The sequence below is a fragment of the Magnolia sinica genome, chromosome 9 (genome assembly GCF_029962835.1).
Source record: "Magnolia sinica isolate HGM2019 chromosome 9, MsV1, whole genome shotgun sequence".
NCBI classification, from domain to species: domain Eukaryota; kingdom Viridiplantae; phylum Streptophyta; class Magnoliopsida; order Magnoliales; family Magnoliaceae; genus Magnolia; species Magnolia sinica.
Window position 1 is genome coordinate 87368830 of NC_080581.1, and position 12522 is coordinate 87381351.

Genomic DNA, 12522 nt, shown 5'->3' on the forward strand with positions numbered 1-12522 from the left:
TCCCAACTTATGGGAAATCCTTATATTTTTAACACAAGTAAGTTGGGCCTCACATCTCGGCCCAAGTATGGATTTATTATAGTGGGCAAACAAGGGCCCAACTACTTGAGTATTTGGCCCATAAGACCCATCACAATGACATGGTAAATATAGGACCCAAGGGTTCAATGGGCCTATCAAAAGTTCCAATCTAACCAAGGCTATAAGGCCCATACTTAACTAAGAGACTAGCCCAAGAAGAATCCCATTTGGGATGGGCCTTTAATCATGCACTAATTAAGCCCAAAAAAATATAAAATTAAGATGGTAAGATACCGACTTAAATCATATTCAAATCTAGTGTGTTATATTGCCCCAAAAGAACATCTATAAGCAATAATTATTGGGCTTAATGCCAAATTCCAGCCCACCTAAATTTCTGGGTTGGTTGGAGTTCAACAATAGAAGTATTTCTTAGTATAATTAATTCCTGATGGCCCACACACATCATTGTGGGCCCCACCAGATGAGAGAAGATATGCAACACATATATCAAATGGGCCAGGCCATTGGAATGTAAGCCCAGCAGTAGCCTAAGACAGGGATGTCCCATGTGTAGGCAGCCCTATGGGCCCGGGGTATCTGTCCCAAAAATCCACCTAATGGGCTCTGATTGAATACCAAAAAAATGGAGGATGGTCAATCCCCCAAGTACCCCATGTGGATGGGTGGTGGGATATACAACACATCAAGGTGGGCCCACGAAACAGGCTGGACGCCCCAGCCAGGTCGTCCATGCCTAGCGGCCACTCCCGGCCGCACCACGGCCAGCTCAAATATTTGTTGGATCTGAAATTTTGTAGGATAATACTTCAATATGTGAGCCACACCTTCACAAAATTTTAGAATTTTTAGATATTTCCAAGTATTTTAATTAATTTAAATAAAACACTCTGTCCAGAAAATCAGACAGACCTGGACATCCCAACGTGGTGGGCCAGTCTGGCCCTCGCCACGGTGTTCATAGTGGTCCATTAGACATGGAATTCGGTAGGTGGGACCTAAAATGAGTTGACTATACTTATATCAAATTTTAGTATTTTTAGACATCTAAAAATATTTTAATTCATTTAAATACATCAATTTATCCTGAAAATCGGATTGATCTGGACACCATATTATAGTGGGCCGGTCCAACCACCACCATGGTGAGTACAGGTGTCCATTGGCCCCAATATTTTGTAGGTGGGTCTTATCATAGGTGGGCCACCTCTCTATAAAATTTTACACTTTTTGGAGTAGTAGAAGTGTTTTTAATAATTCATACAATTATGGACAGCAATGTTGCAGAACAATTACAGATTGTTGTCCCCTTTTGGATCACCCAAGGAGTGGGCCTATGCTCATCAAATCAAGGGAAAAAGGGAGAGAAGGGTGCCTCCATTACTGTATAACAAGTTAGAGTCCACATCAGTTGGCCACCTTTCCAAAATCAGATCACACTAGGGTCTTTCCCTCTTCCACCAACATGGCTGGACGGTCCCATATGTTGGACCGTCCAGGCCCTTAAGCCCAGCCCCTGGACGTCTCAAAAAGGGCTGAATGAGATAGGTTTTCAATATGTATCAAGGTGGGGTCCACATACCAATAACTCACCCTTATCTTCTTCAAAACAAAGCAACACATGCGCCCAAACAATTAGCAACATGGCCCCAAAAAAAATCTGGACAGCAAGGTATATAGCTGCCTAGTACAGTCCACAATTAAAGTTCCAGCAAAATAATCTTCATGCACATCAAGGTGTGGCCACCTAGATGGGCCACACACATCTGAGACATACTCCCGAATGATTCAAACCTTACATGTGTGAATGGACAGCAAGGTGGATCTCCATGTGTTCAGAAAATGAGACGTATGGACATCTCAACAAGGATGGACGATTGGATGTGCCTTGCACATCAGGTGGGCCACCATGACCAACAATTATTTAGGAAGAAGGAATAAAAGAGATAGAGAATATAAGAGGAGGAGATCGGCCATTCAAGAGGTGTTTCGCCACTAAAAACCCCTTATGTACAAAGAAGATTCAACCATGCAATTGCTCATTTATGGATCTATGCATGCATGGACCTCCATAGTAAAAATCTAAGGTGGGGATGCCATCCCCACCATAAAACAAAGGTCTAGATGACCTTAGGAGGGCTGAGATCATGAAACACATCATAATAGGGTCCATGGAGAATGGCCCCATCATGGATTAACACATGCATGATGGATGACCAATAGGCACAACCAAAGTGTTAGATGGGATCCCCACCATGGATTGGTGGGTCCCACTTGTTCCCTACATGAAGAAACAAAAGAAATAAGAGAAGGAAGGGAGATTAGCATTTGTGGAAAACACCCACCTTGAATCTTCAAGCTACCACCAATACTAAGTACTCCAAGCTCCAAGCCTTTTGGTTCAATGGTCAAGATGAGTTTGTGGTGGCTAGATGGAGGAAGAAAGGAAGGAGAAGTTGCTGAAAATTGGGAGAGGGAGGGCTGGACATTCCACCATGGAAGAGGAAAATGAGAGAATGAAGGAGGAGAAAGAGGAAGGGAGGGTTGTTAGAGAGTCATCATTGCTCTCCCTCCTTGGTTAGAGAAAGAAATCATGACCTATGGTGATACAAACAATGCTTGCTCAGGTAGGTTAGGTGTGAGTAGTGTTTAGGATGAGTAGTGTTTATTCCATGAAAATTGTAGTGTGTGTGGGTGGTGTGCATGAGAATTTGTGCCATGAGAGTAGTCCATATGCTTTTATATAAAAAGTGGGCCACATGATGAAATGCTCACAACTTTTGATCTATAAGTCGGATGAATGCACAAGATGCGTCGTTGGAACCGCAACGACGATACGAACGAGATGACATAGGTCTCGGGCTAATTCGAGTCGGGTCAACGTGACCGGACTTAAGGATGACTGCATACACTATCCGAGGGTTGATGGTCGCCGAGATTCGACTGGTAGGACTACGAGACCATGATGAACAAGATGCATACTCACACACACACATGCACACATGCGAACTTGGGTCGGGTCTCACAATCCTCCCCACCAACAAAGAAATTTCGTCCCTAAAATTGACCAATGTAGGACAAAATGAAAAGCAAACACCATCATCATATAACAATCATCAAAAGAGAAGGTAATACAATCCGCATATATCAATCAACAAACAAATGGGGATAATGCTCTCTAATCTCGGCCTTGGGTTCCTATAACGCCTCGGCCTCCGAATGATGACCCCATTGCACTTTCACCAAGGGAATGACTTTGGTCCTGAGGGCCTGCTCCTTCCGATCAAGAATACGAATCGGCTGCTCAATGTAAGAAGCATCCTCACGGACCTGAAGTGGCTACCAATCAATCACAGGGATAGTGTCCGACCCACATTTTCGCAACATAGAAACATGAAATACATCGTGGATCGCAGACAACTCGGGAGGTAAGGCAAGCTTATAGGCCACGGCGCCTACGCGCTCGGTAATCTCAAAAGGTCCAATAATCTTGGGGTGAGCTTGCCATTCACACCAAAACGAACCACGCCATTCATAGGCAAGACCTTGAGATACACCATGTCCCCAACTGTGAACTCGAGGGGTCGACGCCGACGATCAGCAAAACTCTTCTGCCGGCTCTGAGCCGTGCGCATCCTCTGCCTGATAACATTAATAGCCTCTGACGTCTTCTACACAAGCTCGGGACCTAAGAGATGACGCTCACCTACCTCGACCCAACAACTAGGAGATCTGCACGATCTACCATAAAGTGCCTCAAAAGGAGCCATGCCAATAGTCGCCTGATAGATATTGTTGTACGCAAACTCAGCGAGGTGCATATACTCATCACAACTACCCGTAAAGTCGATCACACAAACCCTGAGCATATCCTCAAGGATCTGGTTGACTCTTTTGGTTTGCCCATCCGTCTGCGGATGATAAGCGGTACTGAGATGCAAAATGACCCCCAGCGCCTGCTGAATACTCCTCCAAAACTGAGACATAAATCTAGAGTCTCGGTCTGAAATGATCGAAATTGGAATGCCGTGCAGTCTCACAATCTCCTCAATGAACACCTTTGCAAGTCGGTCCATCAACCAAGAAGCATGCACTGGAATGAAATGAGCCAACTTCGTCAGATGGTCAATGATAATCCAGATGGTATCGTGACCGCGCTGAGTCCTCGGCAAACCTGCGATGAAGTCCATCGATATATGCTCCCACTTCCACTCTGGAATGCTCAACGGCTGCAAGGGACTAGGGGGTTTCTGATGATCGGCCTTGACACGTTGGCATGTGTCACACTCGGCCACAAAACTCGTAATCTGGCGCTTCATCCCCTGCCAGAAGTACTGCCTCCTCATTTCACGATACATCTTCATGGAGCTCGGGTGGATAGTAAGTCTCAATATTGTGCCTCGGTCATCAGATCATGACGCAACTCTGATACATCCGGGACACACAATCGGCCTCTGAAGCGCAATCCACCATCGGAACCAATCTGCCAGTCTGACTGCTCCACGGATGCGGCCTCTACTCGGTACTCCTGAAGTGATTTGTCCGTCTGCTGAGCTTTAATCACCCTAGCCACCAAAGAGGCTTGAATCGATAAGCTCGAAAGATGAACAATGGAAGATTGCAGGCCGAACTTAAAGTCATATTCTGAAACATCCTCGAGCATCTTCCACTCTCGCACTATCATCTGTGCCACTAGGCCTCGTAGCTGGCGGCTGAGCGCGTCCGCCACCACGTTCGCCTTGCCCGGGTGGTACTGAAGGTTAAAATCATAGTCTTTCAGTAGCTTCATCCATCGCCTCTGTCGCAGGTTCCACTCGGACTGTGAAAATAGATACTTCAATCTCTTATGATCCGAGAAGAGCTCGAACCTGACCCCATATAAATAATGCCTCCACACCTTCAATGCGAAGACAACTACTACAAGCTCCAAATCATGAGTGGGGTAGTTCAGCTCATGGACCTTGAGCTGGCGTGAGGCATACACCACTGGCTTCCCGTGCTGCATCAGTACAACACCCAAGCCAACTCTGGAGGCATCAGTGAAAATAATGAAACCCTCACTCCCATCAGGAAGAGTGAGAACAGGAGCAGACATGAGGTGGTCCTTCAATTCCGTAAATGCTTTCTCACAGGCGTCACTCCAAACGAACTCGACGCCCTTCCACATCAACCGGGTCAGCTGTGCTACAATACAGGAGAAACCCTCGATAAACCATCGATAATATCCCGTTAAACCAAAGAAGCTATGAATCTCGGACACATTCGTGGGCTGACCCCACTGACGCACTACATCAACCTTCGATGGGTCCACATCGACACCCTCCCTCATCACCACGTGATCGAGGAACTTCATCTCCTCCTGCCAAAACTCACACTTCTCCAGCTTCGCGTACAACTAATGAGTACGGAGGGTCTCAAGCACAATCCACAAGTGCTCAGCATGGTCCTCTCGGGTCCTCGAATATACAAGAATATCATCAATGAATACCACCACGAACTGATCGAGGAACAGTCAGAAAACCTCGTTCATCAGCTGCATGAATCCGGCAAGCGCATTGGTTAGTCCGAACGACGTGACCAGAAACTCAAAGTGACCATAACGTGTCCGGAAAGCCTTCTTCGGAATGTCCTCATCTCGGACCCGAATCTGATGATAACCGGAACGCAAGTCTATCTTGAAAAAATACTTTGCACCCTACAACTGATCGAACAGATCATCAATACGGGGAAGCGGGTATCGGTTCTTGATGGTGACTCTGTTGAGCTCACTATAGTCCACACAAAGCCGCAATGAACCATCCTTCTTCTTCAAAAACAATATCGGGGCTCCCCAAGGCGAACTGCTGGGACGAATAAAACCTAACTCCCGGAGCTCATCCAACTGCTCTTGCAGTTCCCTCAACTCCAACGGTGCCATCCAGTAGGGGGCCTTTGAGATAGGTGCGGTACCGGGCACCAAATCAATCTGGAACTCCACCTGCCGATGCGGCGGCAGACCCGGAATCTCCTGAAACACATCCAGGTACTCACGAACAACTGGCAGCTGCTCGATACTCTCTGCCACAGAATCTTCAACGACCAAAGCCAAGAGACTGGATAACAACTCCACTCTAGGCTCGGCAACGAACTAGAATATTGGCAAGCCTAGAATATAAAATGTAACTGTCCTCGCAGCATAGTAAAGACGATACCATACTCTGCAAGCCAGTCTATACCCAGAATAACATCGAATCCTGTCATCGGCATCACGAACAGATCGACAGGAAGGAACATCTCGCCCACCAACACCAGGTAAGAAGGGCAGTGATGGGTCAATACCACAGACTTCCCAATGGGAGTCGAAACGGCCAAGGCCTCAGACACGGCCTCCGACGGAATACCGGTCGATCGGCAAAACTACTCGGCCACAAAAGAATGGGAAGCGCCAGAATCAAACAAAACATGAGCAATGTAAGTAGAAACAAGAAGAATACCCTCAACGACTCCACCGGTCAATGATTGCGGGTCCTGGCCTGGCGCTTGCTGCGCAGAATAAAATCGGCCCTGAGCTGGTAGGGGAAGCAACCCGGAAGACTGAGGGTCCTGAGTCTGTGCCTGCTGGGCTGCTATACACACTGGACCCAAGGACCGGACAACATACGAATATTTTCTCTGCTGGTGCTGCGACTGTTGTTGTCTCTGATGCTGATGTCTCTGCTGCTGCCTTCTCTGCTAAGGAGGTCTGCCTAGCTGCCTCTGCTGCTGAGGAGGAGCCTTAGGAGCGGCGGGTGGAAGCTGTGCTCTCTGCTGCTGCTGAGGAGGATGAGGAGGGGGCAACTGCGGTGACCTCTGCTGCTGAATGGGGAGAGGGCACTCACGTTTTCAATGCCCGGCCTGTCCACAACCGAAGCAAACGTCGAAAAAGGGGCCAGAAGATAAAGCAGCTGGTGATGCTGATGATGATAAAGAAGCTACTGACTGAACCGCGGGCTGTTGAAATCCTGATCTGCCCCTCCGTCTCTGCTGACGAAGCTACCTGGAGCTGCCAGCTGGTGCTCTCCTCTTCCAGTCTCCACCAGAACTCTGCTCTCCTCATAAACCAGTGCCCAATGAACGAGCTGGTTGAATGTCTCTAAACAATGCCCTACACATGGCCATGAAGGGCAGGACGCTATCCAGTCACAAAATGACGGGCCCTCATCTTCTCATCGCTGGTGAGATGAGGAGCAAATCTAGATAAGGCCAAGAAACGGGCCTCATACTGAGATACGGTTATATCACCCTGCACTAGGGTCTCAAACTCAATCGCCCGTTGGATCTAAACATGCTTAGGGAAGAACTTCTGGTCAAAATGAACCACGAACTCCTCCTATGTCCAAACAAACTGAGGTCCGACCATCCTAGATACAGATGACCACCAATGACGGGCCTCACCCTGAAGAAGATAGGTCGCAAGGGACACTCTCTGACCTGCAGGACACTGTACAGTGTCAAAAATCCTTGCAACCTCAGTGTGCCAAGCTTCGGCGGCAGAAGGGTCAGGGTCACCACTAAACTTGGGAGGATCATGTTGTCGGAACTCTCGGGCTATCGCACTAGCACACGGTAAGTCAGACTACCCAGAAACCTCGGCAGTGCAGGCTGACGGGTCTGCAATGTAGTGGCAACAAGCTGCATCAGCTGCTGAAAATGCTCGGCTCCTATAGATACTGTCGGAAAGGCAGGGGCGGCACTCGCCTCGGGCGGAGGCACGGGTGCAACCGGTGGAGCAGGAGCCTCCGTAACTGGAACAGCAGGCTGAGGAGGGGGAATAGGTGGGGGAACTGGAGCAACTGAAGGAGTGGGTGCTACAGGCTCAACAGGCGCTGCAAGAGGAACAGGTGCTACAGGAGGAATAGGCTGGATTGAGACCTCAGGAATCGGATCCTCAATAACGGGAGCAGGATGTGTTCGAGTAGGATGGGTACCTCGGGTGCCTTATCCATGGGCACTACGACCACGGGTACCACGACCATGGGTGCTATGTCCATGCGGCATCGTCTACAAAATAATGACGACACAAGGAAGGACAATTATAATCTCAATATGGAGCGAAAGGAAGAATCTCAGGATACTACTTGTCCTATGTTCTTGGCAGACAGGCGATGTTATCTTGAGTCATCCAAGAATTACTTTCTATGCTTTAATACCAACTCCTGTCACACCCCAGACTCGGTAACCGGACTCACAAGGAACCCGATGACTGGTTCTGGCCGCAATAACCTCCGTAATACCCCATTCTCGGCTCCTGAGGTAGGTTCCGATCCTAGAATCCTATAAGGAGGATTTCTATAATAGTATAATCATTTTCCAATATGAGCATACCCAAGATCACAGCAAGTACGTCTGAGAATAACATAGGGCACACATCACAAAATTCACTAAGAATTTGAACTTTTACAAGTTTACACTAGGTTTAAAAGAACATACATAAGGTAATAAGGAAAGAGAGAGAAATCAGCAACACTGGAGTCCTCACTGCTCAACTCTACTCCACGCTCTGCTGCTAAGATGCCTACCTAGAGTCTCCTGCATGCATCAATCGTGCATAAGCTTCTAAAAGCTTAAAGGGTGGTGAAAGTGTGTGTTAATGGTGCACAGAAGAATAGTAGGAGGTACAAGGAAAGAAACATAGTTAATGAGAATATCACCAGCCTTACCAAGGCTTATCATGAATACGATACAATGAGTACTGGATGGCATACCAAGGCAATGCATGAAGGGGCTTACACAGCCAATGCTAATGTGATACAAGTAATGTCAGTGCTCATATCCAAACCATATGTCAAGTACATTTCCAATCATAAGAAAATCACCGGGGTCCATTACACTACTGAATGACTGCTGCTCTACAGACCCCGCATAGTCAAACGAGCGCAAGAGACCTCACTACCTACCTATGCACAACCAATCACCAACAAGGCCTGATGGCAGCGGACCCATTTACGAGCTGGTCAGATTCAGCCTAGCAATGCCTCCTCACACCAGGCAGGTAAGGCCACACCCCTATCCAACCGACTACACGACAGTGAGAGTCGCAGCCTAATGGTATAAGGCCCTCGTGCGCTCATATATTCCACCTAGTCACGGCATTGGAGCCGGTCCTTGGTACGATGAAAGTTTTGAAAATTTCATCCATGGGCATCTTATGCACCCGCTATGCTCAAGTAATATTACCGGTGTCCACACATGCAGCCATTCACAAATGTCCCTATGGAGGCAAGGCCCTGATGAAGCAAGCACGTTATCATAATGAAATGGGATGTCAATGCATGAGTCGCACACACAGATCATGCACAAGTTTTAGGTACTCAATGTGTACACGGGGAGAAACTCCATCCCTCAATGACCACCATATAATGCAATCAATTCATACAGATGATGCATATGGGTCACAACGATATAACTGTACTACCTATAGAATGTATTCCTCTGTCCTAAGGAGGGTTAAGGTTTATGAACATAGACAGGTGTTCTAAGGAGAAGAAAAATCCTCTAGTGGGAGCTCAGTAGTTTGGGATGCCCACAAACTAAGAGAGTCAAAATTCTAAGGAGGAATGGTCCTATCCAGGCCCAAGGTGGGCCTTCAACCACCTATAAGGGCCTCTATGGGCCTACCTTAGGGCCACCAAGGAGGACATCCAACCTCAACTGGGTCCCAAAAGGTAGCCTGCTACATATGCAAAGAAAGGACCAAGGCACAATCGATCCATGACTTAGTGGGCCATACACTAAGCCCAAAACAAAGGCAACCTAGTGGGCCCTTAAGCAAGGTTAGGGCCCAACCATAAAGGTCATGGGTTCACTCATTGTGGTGGGCCTAATGCGTAGCCCATTATCCCAACATATGAAAAATCCTTATATTTTTAACACAAGTAAGTTGGGCCTCACATCTCGGCCCAAGTATGGATTTATTATAGTGGGCAAACAAGGGCCCAACCACTTGAGTATTTAGCCCATAAGACTCATCACAATGACATGGTAAATATAGGACCCAAGGGTTTAACGGACTTTTTGAGGGTCAAATATTGCATGTTAGACCTTAATTATTACCTGATTTTACGTACATAATAATGCTTAACGCCCTGCTTTAATCTTGTTTTTGGTGCAAGGTGTATTTATGATCCTGGATCGAAAAGGATGTTAAAAGCATGGATTTAATGCTCAGGAATTACCAAGGCAATGGACGGGACTATAGGGGACTGAGATCGACAGATTTACACGTCAGAGATCCGAGAAAATCAGGAAACTGAAGCTCAAGTAGCCCAAAATTTGTCCAGAATGCAAGATCATGGGGTTCCCACCATCCGTTTGGCTCGAAACTTCATACATGGCCAAGGACCATAAATTAACCGTATACGTCAAAATTCAGCCTTTGGATCAGTGTGTAAGTGACCCGATGGATAAAATCAGACAATAATCATTAAGAAAGCATCTTGGACATCCTTGGGAGATCAAGACTCAAACTGAACCGATGGAAAGAGCATGAAAAACGGTGGATACCCATCAAATTTCACTTCTTTTGGATGATACAGTAGGGAGAAACGAACGATAGACGTTTCTAAAAGGGAGAGTGGCAAATTTATAAATATAATGAACTCTATATCCATGCACGTAACTGAGAATTGGCTTACTTCAACGATGGGTAGTGACTTATAACATGTGGATGGTGTGACCCACCTAGTGTTCAGATCTACTTCATACTTTGACTCATGGGCTTACACATTACTAAGAAGAGGATGAACGGAGTAGATCTCCGAGAATGCCATCAGAATGCCTCGGGAATTTGAAACCACCCAGTTGAGGCCACCATCTGTACTACTGAATTTTGACAATTCACTGTCTCTTCTGAATAGTATCAATGAACAGAGTCCACACATCAATACTTCGTCTACTGACCCTCTATCTGTCTGTGTAGGGCTGGAGCAAGAGAGCATACATCCATCCACTTCAAAAGACGATGAAATCCTTGGGCTCATCATCACAGATTTCGATGCAGGAGACGAGTCACTCCCAGCTAAATTTTCCACATCTTTGAACTCATGCTTGACACACCTTATGGATTCCAACGACCTCATGATATAAGAAAAGGTGGACTCCTTGCATGACACTATCTCGGTGGTTGTCACGGACCAAGCAAACCCTTACTCCGAAGCCTCTTCTTCCACAGATCCTGAATGTTTACCATTAAGGGAGGAGGAACTGAAAATTGAACCGAAGTCTGAAACTTCGGAATGTGTTGAGACTACATTACTTCTTCCGAAGTTTTCTAAACTTTATTTACCTGTAGTTTCTGATTCACTATGAGATACTAATGATGAAACTTCTTCTGTCACAGGTGAATCGTATATGCTATGGATACCTCAAGTACTTTAATGGAAAATTTCTTATGAGGTACATAAGTTTCTCTGGAAGGTCATGCTCTAAGGCGTCCAAGCCTATTGCAAAAAGGGCTTTTGGATGATCCTGTTAAGGAACTTATTGAGAAACTTATCAAGATATTGGCCAGAAGAGGAACCTTGCGGCTTGACTCAGTAGTTTTTCCTTGCTTTCTTAGGACTAGGGTAGTTTCCTTTATGCTGTTTTAGGATAGACGGTAAACTTAGCGCTCATGGGAGTCAATCCAACTTTTCATTCCATTTCATTTTTCTAGTTAATTAGTTCAATGTTTGTGGGTAACATTGCTGCAAACCCTCACGAGACTACAACTCGTCCACTAGGGGCAACCTAGGGGTTTAAAGGCTTGTTGCATACGCTAAATGTAATCGAGAGCACCTACGAAGGTGTAGGTAGAATTTTATTTTTGTTATTTTTATTTTACTTCTATTGGTTTCTCTCTTATGCTGACCCGCTCTTACGTAGATATCTTTGGAAAGCCTCTTGATTCTTTCGTCCAGGTACTATCTTTCCATCACTCTTCTTGTACTTTCGTTGTCCCATGTGCATTGTATGCTTATTTCTTTTACATTGAGGACAATGTAAATTTTAGGTTGGGGGTGGGAGATTAGGTTTCCTAATCAGTGTTTTCTTGGTCTTGAGCAAAAATTGTGAAAATTTTTAATTTTTCTAGAATTTCTTGTGAATTCGAAGTGATTTTGACAGCCATCTAAGGCACTTAGAATTTCAAGATACGTGATGTTGGCAATTTATGACTCTTGAATTCAGTATTTGTTAAATTTCACAGATTTTACAATTAAGTTTGAATTGTTAATCCAGAATTAGAAGTTGTAAACATTAATTAAGTCATAATTTTACATGTCACATCTCGCTTTCACATTAAGGTTTCAGTTTGATATTCAAGGATTAACTTGGTAATCACTAAGCATGTAAGGAACCACAGCCTGAAAAATTTGCCCGTCATGATCAATTGAAGAAAAGAAAATACTGAGCTAAAAAAAAAAAACCAGATACCGTTGGAAAAGGTTGGCCAATAATCTTCACCATAGGTTTTCTCCCTATAGG